At 37.8% G+C, this 14,793-nt stretch overlaps 1 protein-coding gene across 1 annotated transcript in view; it reads left to right on the top strand.

The window, feature by feature from the left end:
• Positions 1-14,793, top strand: part of PDZD8 (PDZ domain containing 8) — a 67,050-nt gene that overhangs the window by 27,815 nt on the left and 24,442 nt on the right. The window lies entirely within an intron of this gene.

The raw sequence follows: 14,793 nt of genomic DNA, 5'->3' as shown, positions 1-14,793 counted from the left end.
TCATGCTTGATAACATGAGTTTAGCAGCATACAGCCTACAAATTGCCTTTCTTTTTGTGTGTGGATGAGAGTTGCCTTTTTTTTTTCTTCAAACAAGAGGGGTGCCATGTGTGAAAGAGTCTTTCAGTTTCATGTTAGAGTGATATTGTGGTAGTCATAAAATTGAATTGGGCTTATGCTGAGCAATAAGTAATGTGCTTATTGAAAAAAACAACAAAAAAAACCAACACAAAACCCCAGAAACTTTAAAAAGACTTTATGTTAACAATTGGTTTCATGCAAAGAAATCATTGGAACAAAAATCAATGTCCTGCATTTTACTCTCTGCTGAGTGCAACTAGCTTAAGCCCCTGTGCCTTTGTTATATCTGACTGGAGTTGTGTTTGGAGACTAGCATCGTTTTGCCACTGGAGCAGCAAGAATCCAGAATTTCAGCATCTCATTCAGTTTCTGCAATTAAATTCCACTTTGCATTGTTTTTAAAACTCCTTGTAACAAATGCTATGCTACTTGTTTTCAGCTTACTGTATATTATGTTTTGCTAAAAGGTTGTATGGCTGAGCAACAGACAGAAAGCCTGTTTTTGTTGTCTTAGCTGCTGTATTCTTACTCAAATGAAAAACTTGAAGGGAGGGTAGAGGTTCACCTATAGTCTCGTAGGAACCCATAACACTGGGTGGCAATTAGCTTTCTGAGTGTGGCAGGGAAACGACAAGCGGGGAGCCTGCAGCTGCAGCACAGACCGAGACACGTCAGAGAAGAACTTTCCCAGAGCATGGTTCAGCAGCCAGACATCATAGAAACCAGTGGCAGCTCAGGACTGTGTTCTACAGAAGTTGTCTCTGTCTTGGCCCCCTCTCTACCTGCTCCTAACATAGTCAGTGGTGTCTGTGTGGTTACGAGTTAGCCATGTCCACTCCCTGAGTTGGCTTGCTGCACGAAAGCTCCAGTGCTGGTGGAAAGGAGAAAGAAGGGTGGGACGGCAGCAGCCTCAGCTAGTTTAAACTGCTGAAGCGCGGCACCACCAGAGGTGATGGCCTAAAGTGTTCCAGTGGTCCTGAGAGGAATTACTGGGTTTGCTTAACTCTAGAGGTTGCTAGACTTCATTGAAGCACTAGGCAGGAGGTAGATTTGAGTAATTTATTTTCAGACCTTTTTGTTTAATCTGTTTTATGCAGCAGTTTTTAATTTTGTTTAACTTTTTCTAATTTGTTCTAATCTAAAGGTTTAAGCCCCTTTGCATGATCACATGAGGATAAGGTAGGAGCAATTCAGCCTTAGTAGTCTGGCCAGTTCATAGTCTTAACCCTTTCCTAATGATAATGATAATAAATATTTTCAAACATTTCAAGAAACAAGCAATACTGCCAGTGTTCAAGAAAACCCAACAATCAGACCAAAAACCCAAACAATTTCAGGATCTGGACCCAATGCTGCTAATACTTACTCATGTGAACGAGCCTTTTGTTGGGATAAGCTGTGTATGAAACCACACGTGGATCTGCAGGGTTGGTGCTATAGCAGTGAAGGTGGCAGTACGCTGATTTACCATTACGCTTCTCTGGACAAATTAATTTGTCCTTATTTTTATATAATTTTGAGTAGCAATATTGGAATGTATTCTTTTACACTCTAGCAACAGAAGAGGAAAGAAAAAACACTCTGTGGGCAGCATGGCACCGGTGTGTTTGTGACAGCAGGTGGCAGTAGGACTAAACTGATGGAGGGTGGCATGGCTCCTTTTTTAAAACTACAGAAAAGTACTCAGGGTGAGACTCTCAAGAACTCATCTTCTGTTTCAGCATCTAAAATTAAATGGCAGGTTTTTAAAATTTCTTAAGCTTTTGGAAATCTGGCCTGCAATGTAGAGAAGTGCTTTCTATGCATCTTTGTTGCAGTTCTTCATTAAGCATAGTTCAAACACTGCCTGCCAGAGAGCAGAGACTCCTTGATCTGAATTGCTCTAGCTCTGCTCTCAGTGTGAAGAATTCACTGTGCTCAACCATGTTGAACTTTAGGCTGCTAGATAGGCTTCCTAATTTTAAGATCCTGCTTTTGAAAAGCTTGATACAGTAGAATTCCGAAACTGAAATTTAGCAACTTGCAGAACTACTTTTTGCTTCTTCGCTTATATTCAACAGATGTAGTGAAATCATGGAAATGTCTTTTCCTTAAGAAATCAGGTTAAATATGCAAGTTAAGTTACAAAATGTTAGGACATCTCACTGGGTGGCAAGAGTATTGCCAAAGATCCTCAACAAAATAAGAAGTGTTCCTGACACACCTAACACTGGAACGTATTTATTTTTCTCAGAAATTGTAACTGTGTGATTAGTTAAATAGGAGCTAATAAAGAAAAAAACATTGTGATATTTTTCCAAACAAAAAGTTTACTTGTATCTTTAATTGTGATTTTTAGCTCTAATGCAATGTTAACCACAAGGCAGCTGATCGTAATACTTAATATCTTTCTAATATTACATCCTTCTTTTAATGCTGAAATGTGCAATAATTATTTGAGATGAAGTTGTTGGAATGAATAACAACTTCAGAAACTATGGAGGAGAAATGACAGACTAAGTTGAAGTGAAAAGTAGAAAGATGCATTGTGGTTTAAAAGCGTCTAATTTGTAGAGTCTCACATAGGCATGAAAATACATCCTCTGATTCAGACTGTTCTACAATGCTCCTGAGGAAAATTCTCATAACTTTCTATACTTCCTGGCGTTTTCATTCTTTTTATTATGTTAGTAGCGGTGATAAAAGATTAGACAGGTTTAATACTTCATAATGAATTTTGGCGAGCCCTTTAATCTGATCCCATTATTTATGGAATATTAGTAGGTGTCAAAATTGGTTTTGAAAAAAGATGCTGTGTTATTGAACATATCTAGAGCATTATTGAAGTGTCTGTTATAATACGAAGGTGTCTCAGGCTTCTGTTTATCAAATCAATCTGAAACACCAGTAAGGTGTTCAGATGTGAACTTCAGAAAAGTGATTTGGCACATTCCCATGTGACACATGTAAACATTCTTAAATATCTTAATTAGTAGTACATGCTGCTGGAATTAACGTTAATCACTGCATTGCTTTGTAAAACTTAATTATGTATGGATAGGATGTAGTAATTAGCATTAGCAGCATTGGATTACTAGACAGGTGTTCTGTGGCTAAATAACTAGATATGTCTGAATAATTAGGTATATATTTGTAGATATTAAGTGGAGGCTGTGTCATAAATGTGAATGGTTATGTCCACCAAACTGCCAGTTAGCAATACCAGGTTGATTTCTACAAACCAACCACATTGTTCTGTTTTCCCTTGGAGCACATTTGTTTAGAGTGGACCCCAGCCTTGTTACACTTAGTCAGAATCTTGCTGCTAACTTTACTTGTGCCAACACTTCATGTCTAGTGTTGTGAAAGAGTAACAATTTTTCAGCAGAAACTGAAGTTGCTTTATGAATAAAAGGAAAATACAGTCTGCCTTCCTTAAAAGTGGCAGAAGAATGGGCATAGAAATTATCTTGAAGTATTAGTAACAGAGACCTGAGATAGCTTTGCAGCTGTAAGTATCCCTTACACTGACTATGCAACGCCTTGACTGCTCAATGGATGCTCAGCTGCCCTGAGTGTGGCAAGTGCTGGCACTTTCCTCTGGTTCCAGCACTGTAGAGGAGAATGAATGAAGAGTATAGTTGTATCAAAATATGAATCTTATTTCTTATGAACTGCTCTGCATATCTTGGTAGTCATGTTACCTTTCTTTAGGTACTGATTTTTCTGACAGATAAATTGGTTTTCCACAAATTGTAGAAACTACTGCAAAATTAATGTTTTCTCCAGTTCATTCTGAACGTTGTGGTCAGCACTGAAGTAACTGAAGGGGAAGACCAGCGACATGGTCTTTCAATATCGCACTTTGAATTTGTGCATGTGTATACATACACATATATAGGCCATGATCTCCACTTCTTTTGGTGAGGTTATCTTGATGGATATGGCTTTTTTTATAGGTAAATTTAATGGTAACTTTGAAATTGCTGTAGGCAGGCTGGTTGGTACCTGTTTATAAAAACAAAGCAATATTTCTCAGCCTTTCATAAAATTAAATTTCCTTTATCAGGGATTAAGGGAAACTTGAAGGTATTCCAGTACTGTAACATATGAATGTAAAATGAGAAATAATGTAAATCAAATCCAGCACCTTCTGAAATGAGTTGCCTGAAGATACTAAACTATAGTGTCAAAATTTAAAGCAGCTGTGAAATGTTAATTTGTAAATACATAGAGTTAAATGCCTCACAGTTGGCATTTCAGTGTGCTTATTTAACAGCCTGCCATTTCAGCATTTAATCCTATCAAAAGAAAGGAGGAGGATTAAAGTAAGAGAAGCTTTTTGAAAATGTCACTTTTTATGAAAATTCATGATCTTGTAAAATTTGATAATATTTGTAAATACAATGGGGAATAGTTCTGAGATTTGTGCCTTACATAATATTCTGTAATCCGTCTTTCAAATAAACTTGAAGGCCATCAGGATTTTTTCGGTCTCATCCTAAACATTTAAGCTTTTTGACTTGGGGCTTCAGAAAGCTTTTCTGCGATTTAATGAATGACCTTCTGTGAAAATGCACTGTAGTTCTTTACTGCTCAGAGACTATTGAATATGAACATTAAAAAAAAAGACCAAAACCAACAAAAACCCACTAACAGCTGTGTTTTTTTGTTTTGTTTTTTTGTGGGTTTTTTTTTTTTAGTGCATGTATATTCAGATAGTTGTTTAAAACCAGTTGTCATCCCTCTAGTCACAGCCTGACCTGATACTTCTTGCCTGCTTATGAATCATTCAGAAGTTATGTACTGCATCCTTGGGTATGCATACTCTCACCTGGGATGGGTAGAAAGCAGAGCTTGCTACGCTTTTGCATTTGGCAGCAGGTAGTACTAAATGCGTCATGTGCAACCAAGTCTGTAGCTCCATTACTTGTACCTTCTTTCTCCTTATGTCCAAGCTTGAAGTTGTGATCCTTCCCAGCCTTCCCTGGAGTGCTGCAGAGACTGACTGCTTGCAATGACTCTGACTTGCTGAGTTTCAAATTTAAAATACCAGATGGAAAGATTAGTGGATAAAATAACTTGAGTGAGAAGAATCTGTAATGAGCAGGGCTTAATGCTCTGTGTGTGCTTGTGCTTCCCCCATCGCCAACTCCTACTTTAAGAGCTGCCAACAGAACTTATTTACAGTATTCAGACTTAGGAAGAGAAGTTCTTCTGCAGCCAGATATTTGGCTCATATAGTGAAGGAGGTCTGTTTTGAAGCCACTTAATTCCAGTCTAAATCTCCATTAGATTTTTGTACCGCATTGTACCGCAGGTGCCATTGGTGATGTTGTCTATTCAGTTAGGGTCTTCCAGGTTGATATTTTGCAGGGTGTTGTACTCTCTGAAAGCGTGGTGGTGACCTTCTGATTCATCAGAAAGAGTCATGAAAGAGGGACAAGCCTTTCAGGTGGCTGTGTTGGGTGAATTCACCTTTGTAAGACCTCTCTGTATGACTGTTCTAGGACAGAAATTATATAAAACTTCAAGCTTGATCAGGGATTAGTTCTGCTCTATAATGCTTTTTACAGAGCTGATAAACAACATTCATTTTTGCTGTGTTTTTTCCTTGAAGGTTGTGCATGTAATAACCAACCTGTAGTACAGATTCTTTGAGTTACCTTTTAGTTGCCTGTCTTCCATATCCTTCTGATAGTACACAGTTTGAATAGCAGTTGTAAGCTTTTCTTGTCATACTTTTTAACTTTGTATTTAAAATACAAAACTATTAAGTAAACACTAAATGATATCTTTTCCTTAAAAATGCTTGTAAAAGCTAAGATGGGCACGCTGTTTTAGTGCGTCACTAGGTGTGCTGCTGATGACTTTTTTGTATTCTTGTCATCTATTCTGCTGCATGTCCAAATATTGGATGCAAGAAAGAGTTTAAAGTAGGTTTTACAGCAGCTGTGTTTCTCATTTGCAAAGAAATTGATTTACAGTGGTAACTGATCTTGCTAAATAAATAGGTGATTGATGCATGAAAGCTAATTTTGTTTGCATAAACAGTATGGCCTATTGTAAGAGAGATAACAGTGTTTTATTGACCAGAGTAAACAAGGTGGTTTCTGGGCAATTCAGTATATTTCTGGAATGACTTTCTAAACTATTTTGTTACATCCTCTTGCAAAGTTGTGCAGCCAGATGAGCCAGCAGCTCAGGTTGGAAGCTGCTGCACGTGGCTGGAGTAGAAGGGGAGGGACTTACTTAAACACAGATATCCACAACCACCTTTTGAAAAATAAGCAGTTTTCATTCTCATTGGTTTGTAGTTTGTTTTTCTCTTCAGTCTTCTAGTTTACTTTTTAAATATATTTTCTTAGAGCACCTTTATGAAAGTTAACCTCTTCTTAACTTACTAGGTTTTTTCTTTTCAGATTGAGAGACTGGGATCTGTTCCTACTAAGGAGGTCGTAATTGGATTGAAACTAATTTACCCATTTGTATGGATTTTAGTGATGTTATAATGTTTCCTTACCAAATCAGGACCTTGCCAAGTAAACTGCTGGGCATGTCAAAAACTGTTTCCTTCCATTGGTGAACGGTTACGTCTCCCAAAATAACCAAGAAGGGAGCCTGTGTTCAAATGGTTAATTGCTGAACAAAAATGTGTTTTCCAGGTTGTAACAATACAAAGAGAGAAAGCCTGGGGGTATGTAGAAAGTCTTGGAAAAGGGGCCCGTGGCTGTGAGTAAAAATACTTGTTAAATAGTGAGGTACTGGCACTTAGTGCTAATATGCTCTCCTAAAACCAGTTAACTTCTAAAATCTGTGAGAGACATGTAGGGGTTTGACACATGATAAAGTTGTAGGGGTGTTTGTTTCTGACTGCAAGTTGTTCAGAGGGAAGTTGTCTGAGTTACTCCCACAAGTACTTCATCATCTGGAAGTTCATCTTGCAGTTAAGGAAGGGAAAATTACATTGTAGTTTCTGCAGATTGTCAAAGGGTAGCCAAGTGCTTGTAGTTACCGCAGAACAGCTGATGTTTAACTTCTGACCCATTAGTGCCTTCAATAATCTGGTATTGCCCTTGGTTCCAAGTATAAACAATTCACCTGTTTATAGACTTTGAAGTACAGTAATAACTACTGAGAAGGCTCCTCTTCTGAATGCCACTTTATTTAGTTGCTTTGTTCACAGTTTTCAGTCTGAGCAATTAAAGCTACTCAGCTTTTTTACTAGAAGTTTATCAACAGCCTGCAGTTAGATCTTGCATTTAATTTTGTGTTTACTCTTTACAGGTTGTCTGACAACTTCCCATGCTCGCTTGCAGTATGTCAAATGCTGCTACTGAGTTTTGCCTACCCTTGTTCTCTACATTGTTTATTGCTGTTACGGGCTGTACTAGAGAAGGACTAGGGAGAGTGTGTGCAAATGAATGTCCAGGAGGAGTTAACTTATTTTAGTAGGATTTTGCCCAAATTGGTTATGTTGTTCATTTGTTGTTGTTGTTTTGTGGTGGTGTTTTGTTTTTTAACCCAAGTTCGTGGATGGAGTTTGGAGACTTGATAGTCTTTAGGTCCTCTTAAATGACTAAAAATGATGGCTAACTATGGCAGACCATTTCTTGAAGTAAAGTAAACCTGTTGCAGATTTGCCTCCTGGAATGTTTCTGTTCATTTGATAGTCTGAAAAAGGCATAACTAGGCTAGGACTAATACCAACTTTTAGCAGCTCATTTTGACAAAATGAAGAGCCAGAGTGAAACATAATGGCATACATTACACTGCTGAACTGTGCCATCTGAAACATGGTTTAGGTGACACAAACTGTGATACAGGGAGCAGATGGAGACAGCAGAAAGGAGATGGGTTGGTACTTACTAACTGATGTTTGTCACCAGGTGAACAGGTTCTGCAGCACTAAGAATAGGCTTTAGAGAGATGTATAAAATGAAGGGGTCCTGAACAGGTTGGTTATTACAGGCTGCTGTGTAACTGAAAACATCCATTTTTTGGTAAGTCATCTGTCACTTCTCTAACAGAAGTTTGCTTGGATGTTGTTTCTCATTTTTAATGCCCATAGATGCATCAAAGTATCCAAAACAACCACTTGCTTTTAGTTAATGGACAGACTGAGAGCTAATCAGAGTTTGTGGCATTGTGGCATTTGTGTTCCCATCTTTCTTGCTGTCCCCCCCCTCAGAAGGTCCCATCTTTCTCGCTGTCCCCCCCCCCTCAGAATGCACACGGTGTGACAATAGGACAAGGTATCCAGTTACTCTGCAAGTCTTTAGGGATCATGAAGATGATAATGAATAGCACCGGCAGCCAGCAGGAATGTGCTGTGAAAGGTGTGGCCATATCATAGATCGGACAAGCATGTATTTTGCTTATCTGCTAAAATCTGCAGGGCCTCTGTTCCTATCCGTCCTGAGCTCCTGGTCAGTAAGGGCTGCTCTCACCTGTAGGCACCTGGCATAAGGTGGTATTCTTTTACACATCTGCTTTGCCTGCAGCATGCTCTACACTTAGAAGTGTGAGTTATACTTAGAGTTGCATAAGTGCAGCTGTTTGCATTGGTTTTTTTTCTTTTCTTTTTTAAATAATCAGAAGTGTGAGTATGTCTCTGGTTCTCTATATTATTCAGACTTCTTACCTAGTGATGGCCCTACACATCTGTGCTGCTGTCTGGATTTAATCAGGTATCCTTTTGTTCTGATGAGCTTTTAGAAGAGACTGTATTCAACTCTTCTGGAACATTAAGTATAAGCTAATTAAATAGGCATATTATAGAGCATGTGAAGGGAAGAGGAGAGCTTACAGGCAAATTGCATTGGATTCCATAGTTTTGCTTTTCACAAAATGGCTTGTATATAAACATTCTCATTAGTAGAAGAAATCTCAGCTGCTTGGTTCTGTTTCTCATTTTTATATTTACACCAGCTAAATTAACAATTGCATGAGCTTAAACAAAAGCATAAGCAAGTCAAATACCAGGAAGAAATTTGGAATGGAGTTTTCTTAAAATATCCTTAATTAATAATATATAATATGATAATAATTATTAGTATTAATGATTTAACTAATGAGCCCACTGTTCTTTAATGTAGATATTTAATGCCCTTCAATGGGATCAAAACGCATTTTCATAAACCACAAACAGTTGATATCTAGTGGTCTTAAATTTTGTGGTTCATGTGTCGAAATACAGGCATAAAAAACTACTGAGTAACTGCAGTGAAAGGCTTTAATTTTGTGGGAGAAATTCCTTATTCTGAGTACACGCATGTAAAGTAGCTATATTTATGAAGTCAAATGGGTTAAGTAGTTCAGATTCTTGAACTCAAGGTAATGCAGTGTTGTTACATGTGTCACGTCTTACCTTCCTAGAATGTAATTATTTAACTGAACATTATCTGAAAATGACTATTCATTTTTTTTTTCCTCTCTTGCTTTTCAGTCATAAACTGAAGCAGAAATTAGATGTTTGTCTCAGTGCTTCAAATCCCTTCTAGGTCTAGTAGGGTGGAGCTCAACACCTGGAGGCAACACAGTGAATGAGAATGGTGTTTGGAGTATTTATATGTTGACATTATAATTTTCACTAGTTACTATACTGTGGCTATTCTCTGTCTGTAGAACAGCAGGAGTGAAATCTTGCTTTGTAGGCAAAAGTGCATGTTAAGATAATTATTAGTGCAGGATAAGTGATTCTTCTTGCTTTTTCTTAAGGGTGACCAAGCATTTTAAAAACACTTTCCGTAATTAAAAAAATGTATAAGCAAGTATTTTGTAATGCAAGTGCGGTACGTGTCTCCAAATGCTCTATAATGACAGCAGATAGAAATGAGAAAGTAATATGAGTGGGCAGCATAGCAATTGCCTTGGAAAAGCCTAGGGGATCAAAAATGGAATTGCTGATTCCCGTCACATGAATGAAATGACTAAAAGGTCATTCCATTGTATTAAGGTTAGATATAGCAGAGTGATGCTCTGCAAAGGACACCTACATATCGGAAGTAATCGGTAGTGAATCATCATTAGAAAATGGAGCATTTCCCTTAATGCAGTCTGTTAAAAGGCTGCTTCTATTAAAGTTTTGGTAAGTTAAATAGAATCTTTGAACTATGAATGTCTTTACAAATATTTTAACCAAAAGTCAGTACCTTCAGATCTATACTTATGTAATTCTGTTTCCATTTTTAGGTCCTTAGTTTGGGACAAGTATCATGCCTGTGCACCCTCAGATCCATTTGATGTTAATTGAAGCTATATATTTTCCTTAGCTGAAGGAAGAAAACAAAACCAAAAAAAGCCCTTAGAAATCTGAGGCCGGGTATGCAGAAAGGGTTTTGTTGTTCGGTTTTTTGTTTGTTTGTTTTGGGTTTTTTTATGGAAACAGCCATAAAGTTTTTCGCACCTAAACAAATATATATATACATACATATATAAAGTGTATATACAAGTTGAGCATATATATAAAAATACATGCACTTAATATATATAGATCTGTGTGTGTATATATATATATATATAAAATGAAAAAACCATCAGTTGTTCTTCTTCAGTTAAATTTAAATGGAAGTCTCATGGATAACAAGTTGACCATGTGTTTTAAAAATGTAGATACTTGTAAATACAATAAATGACCCCTGAGAAACTGAGCTTGGCTTACCTGAAGCTTGTCAGTGCTTACAGCTCTGATGATGTACAAAAGAGTCAAGAAATACAAAGATGATGTTTGAGAGCAATTGCAGAAATCTGTTTGTAGGTTGCTCGGTAGTTAAATCACACATCTGTGGGAGTATATTAAGAATAAGCTGTACAGCAGCTTGTAAACTAAAAATACAATCGCTTTACATAACAATGTGAACTACATGTGAAGTGAGCATAGGATTACAGTGTTCATAACTTTGTAACACAAACAAACATGTGGTCCATCTCCACTGTAATCTCTTCCCCTTTCAAACCAGTGTTTTCCACTGGTCTCAAATCAGATGCACATTTGTGATAAGTAGAGACAAAATCAGACAGTGTATATGATTTCATTGAACTAGTTAAGTGTATAACAAGTAACCTGCTTAAATGATAAATTGCTGTTCAGTCATATGGTATTTTCTGTGAAATGTGGTGTCAAAATAGATTTGAGTAATATAGCCTGTTCTTACGGAATATGAAAAACACCTTGTGACAAAGGTGTTGGTAGATGTTGTACATACTCATGTATAACATGCATTTGCTCATAATTTTTGAATCTGAGAGCTGTGTATAGACTGTAGATAAAGTTGTCCTCTCCATGGACATGTATATATAAATAAATGAAAGACAGTTTGGAAAACGGATGTGCACATCACAAACCGTGTTGACAGTAGGATGCTTAGTACATTAGTAAGCGGTACAGCCTGGGGGCTGAGGACATGACTTCCACGCCGTACACATCGTGGAGGTTTTACTGGGGTCTGCTTCTGGTCTGTCCTGGACTGACCACGGATTAATGTTAGGAGCACATTGTTGGGTGTAGCTTCCTCTGGAGGGAATGTACTTTGTGTGTTTCAGGGGCACTTCGTAATGCAAATCAAAGCACAGTAGGTGGAGACGGTGGGGAGTTCTGCCTCAAGAGCGCACACCTGATCTGGACTAAAAAGCAAATGTAGGCATATGCTTTGAGCAACTGTTAAATTGCAAATTCCATCTTCGGTGTTGACTGGATTGCTGCTCCTACCTCTTTTGTCTCTTGAATGAGCTAAAAAAATTATAAAGTTTATTTCGTCGCTGTCTTGCACATGGCACGGAGGTCTGTCTGCAAAAGGTCATCAAGCTTTCTATTTTTTCTGTTCATGGAGGGTGTAGAAAAGAAGCAACTGAGGGGCTGTTGAAGCCTGGGTTAAACTTTAACTCCTGTGGGGTAGCAGGGAGGTGGGTTGCTTGTCGATGGATTTAGATTATGCAGTGAGGCTGATGCAGAAGTCATTTTGTGTAAAGGGCTTGGAGGTCGTGGAAAGAAAGCATTCCACGTATCGGCATAGGAGAAAAAAACTTGGAGGGCTCTAGCTGCCTGTATGTTAAGTATTTGGGAGGGGGGAACTGTGGGCAAGACAGGATAGATCTGATATATACAACTCAAATCCTGTAAAATAGCTCAAAATGGAAAAGAAACAGGTAGTGATGATGTGCAGGTGACTATATTCTTCTGTCTTGTCTAGGTAACTTGATTTCTTGTGATACCTAAAACGAAGTGGCTACACTTGCTTTGGTAGTCATTTGTTACCTCTTTGAACTGTTGCTTTACTTTGGAGGAGTGAAGTCTAGTGCTGAGTATTGGTGAGATGAGAATTTTGAGGGTGCTCCTGAGTTTTCTTGGTTGTGATGCCCTGTTAAAGTACAGGGAATTAAGGGAGTGGTAGGGGTGAGTTTGTTGTTTCGAGGCTGATATGAATGTGCCTGAATTACAGGGACACAGTTTTGACCTGAAGAAGGCTCTCCACTTAGGTGGGGTAAGATGTGTTAGGAGTGAAATACTGCACTCGGTGTTCAGCATGGGAGCTTAGGAAGGCCATGGCATGAGCCTTACTAGTTGAGCAGCCGTATCAGCAAGGAAAAATAAAGCGCTCAGGAAAAAAAGAGTTCAGTTAGCTGGAATTTCTTTGAAAGCTTCCAGTAAGGAAAATACCCTAGGTGGTAGGAATTGTATTACTTAACCAAACCAGTTCTTTAAGCAGCACTTAGAGGTGTAGTATCTGTTAATCATTAAAGGAGAAAGCAGGCACAGTATTAAGGGAGAGCAAATAATGACTATTAGCTTGGTGCAGGAGACCAGGTATGATGATGAATAACTGCATCAATTCAGCTGCATAAACAGAGAATAGAAGATGTCTAACAGAATAATATTTCCAACAAAGTCATAGGAGTAGTAAGGTCATGGGAGTAGAGTAGCTGTAAATATTTGGCTAGTGTGGAATCTTTAAAATACCTGATTAATGTATGTTATCTGTACGTTATAGTACAACTATAAGTTTCCTGGGAGTTGCTGTCAGAAACATTAAACAGCTGGCTGCAGCAGAAAAATTGGCTCGATTTCAAGCATTTCTTCATATATATATATATATATATACACACACACATATATATATATGTAATTTCAAACAAGATTTAAATGATATCTGTACAAGCTATCTGGTTGTTAGGAGTAATTTAGAATGGAAGGGACTTCTGGAGGTAATCTGGTCCCAGCTTCACCCAGGTCAGGGCTAAGCTGGCTCAGACTGTTCAGGACCCTGTCCAGGGGGGCCCTGGCAGCCAGGCAGTGCTAGTTGTTAAAAGTCTTTCTTTAAAATTTTATTTTTTTCCTCACTAAATAGTATGTGACAGACTATACTGTTACACAGGGAGGGAGGGCAGGCAGCAGAGTTATCTGAACTCATTTTGACTAGTTAAATAATTCCTAAAAAGAGCAATTTAGTCTTGAGACCAGTCTAGGACTGTTTCTATAGGGATGGCTTCAGATGGAGTAAAATTTCTTTGTGTTGCAGGCAGTCCAGGCAGGAGGCAGTTCTAGCCTAAAAACTCTGTAATGAAATTGCATTAAGGTTATGCCTGAGCTTACAGACCTGCTAGAAAGAGAAAATAATAAATATGTAATATTTTTTTTCATTTATTAAACTTCTGCAGTCTGGCTACAATTGGTGATTAGCCAAACCATGGGAACATCTACGATGGATTTTTATTCCTTGCAAACAATATTTGAGTAAAGAGTGTGTTTTGCCTTTTTTTTAAATAAAGTTTTTTGCCACGTTTGAGAAATGTTTCTATTTCTGTTACAGTTCTTGAAGCTGTAGCTATTGGAAGAGAATCTGAAATAACATATATTCTAAAAATATGTTTGTAATAACTAGGAACGGACTTTTGGCTGCTGTTGTGAGCAAAGGCATTCAGGTTCTTGCCAACTGATGTACAGAAGTGCATTAGGAACCACCGTCTTGGTTACATATGATTGAGGTAACCAAGAATTGTAATTAATTCCTGAGCTTTAAAAATAGCTACTAGGAGGAAGTAATTTTGTGAAAGGTCATTAGAGCAATAGTCTCTCATGTCTCATAATTGGAATGAAAGTGAACGAGATTTGCCAGAAAGTAAAGAATCTGATTCTAGCTAAGATCACACAATTTACTTTTACAGATATTAGTTTCATTTCTGGATTTGTTTTGACAGCTGGAAGTAGAAACCTATAAAGGCATTGGAAACGTGGCCTGGACAGAATATATTCTTTTCTGCACGTTCGAAAAAATAATTTAGTGGTTCAAAGAGATCTTTTTTGACATTGCCAAACCCCCAACCCACAGTATAACTCTTCAGATGCTGAAATAAATATTTTAAAGCTACAGTAGAAGAGAAGCAAGGAATGTTGCTGTGGCTGCAGGAAGAACAGTTTAGGAAAAGACGCTATATAGGTCTTGACTGATTGTATCCTGGGCCTCCTTTTCAGCAAAGCACTTGTAGAACAGGAGATGTGCAAGCCAACTCCTTCTTCTGTCTATATCAAATCAGAAAATAAATCTTTGACCTTGAAACTTGGCCCTTTTTCCCTGTTTTTTTTATTTCTAAGTTTTATTGGAGAATAAATGTACCACCTTCTGAAAGGAGTTCTTCAAGCTAGATTTTTTTTTTCTTGCTATGTGCTTCATGGTGACTGGTGTCAAGCAGTCCTACAAATTCCTAGGTAAGCTTCAAGCATTATGTATTGCTAAA

The sequence above is a fragment of the Haliaeetus albicilla genome, chromosome 11 (genome assembly GCF_947461875.1).
Source record: "Haliaeetus albicilla chromosome 11, bHalAlb1.1, whole genome shotgun sequence".
Taxonomy (NCBI): Eukaryota; Metazoa; Chordata; class Aves; order Accipitriformes; family Accipitridae; genus Haliaeetus; species Haliaeetus albicilla.
The sequence above is the reverse complement of the archived record's forward strand: the minus strand, read 5'-3'. Positions and strand labels throughout refer to the sequence as shown.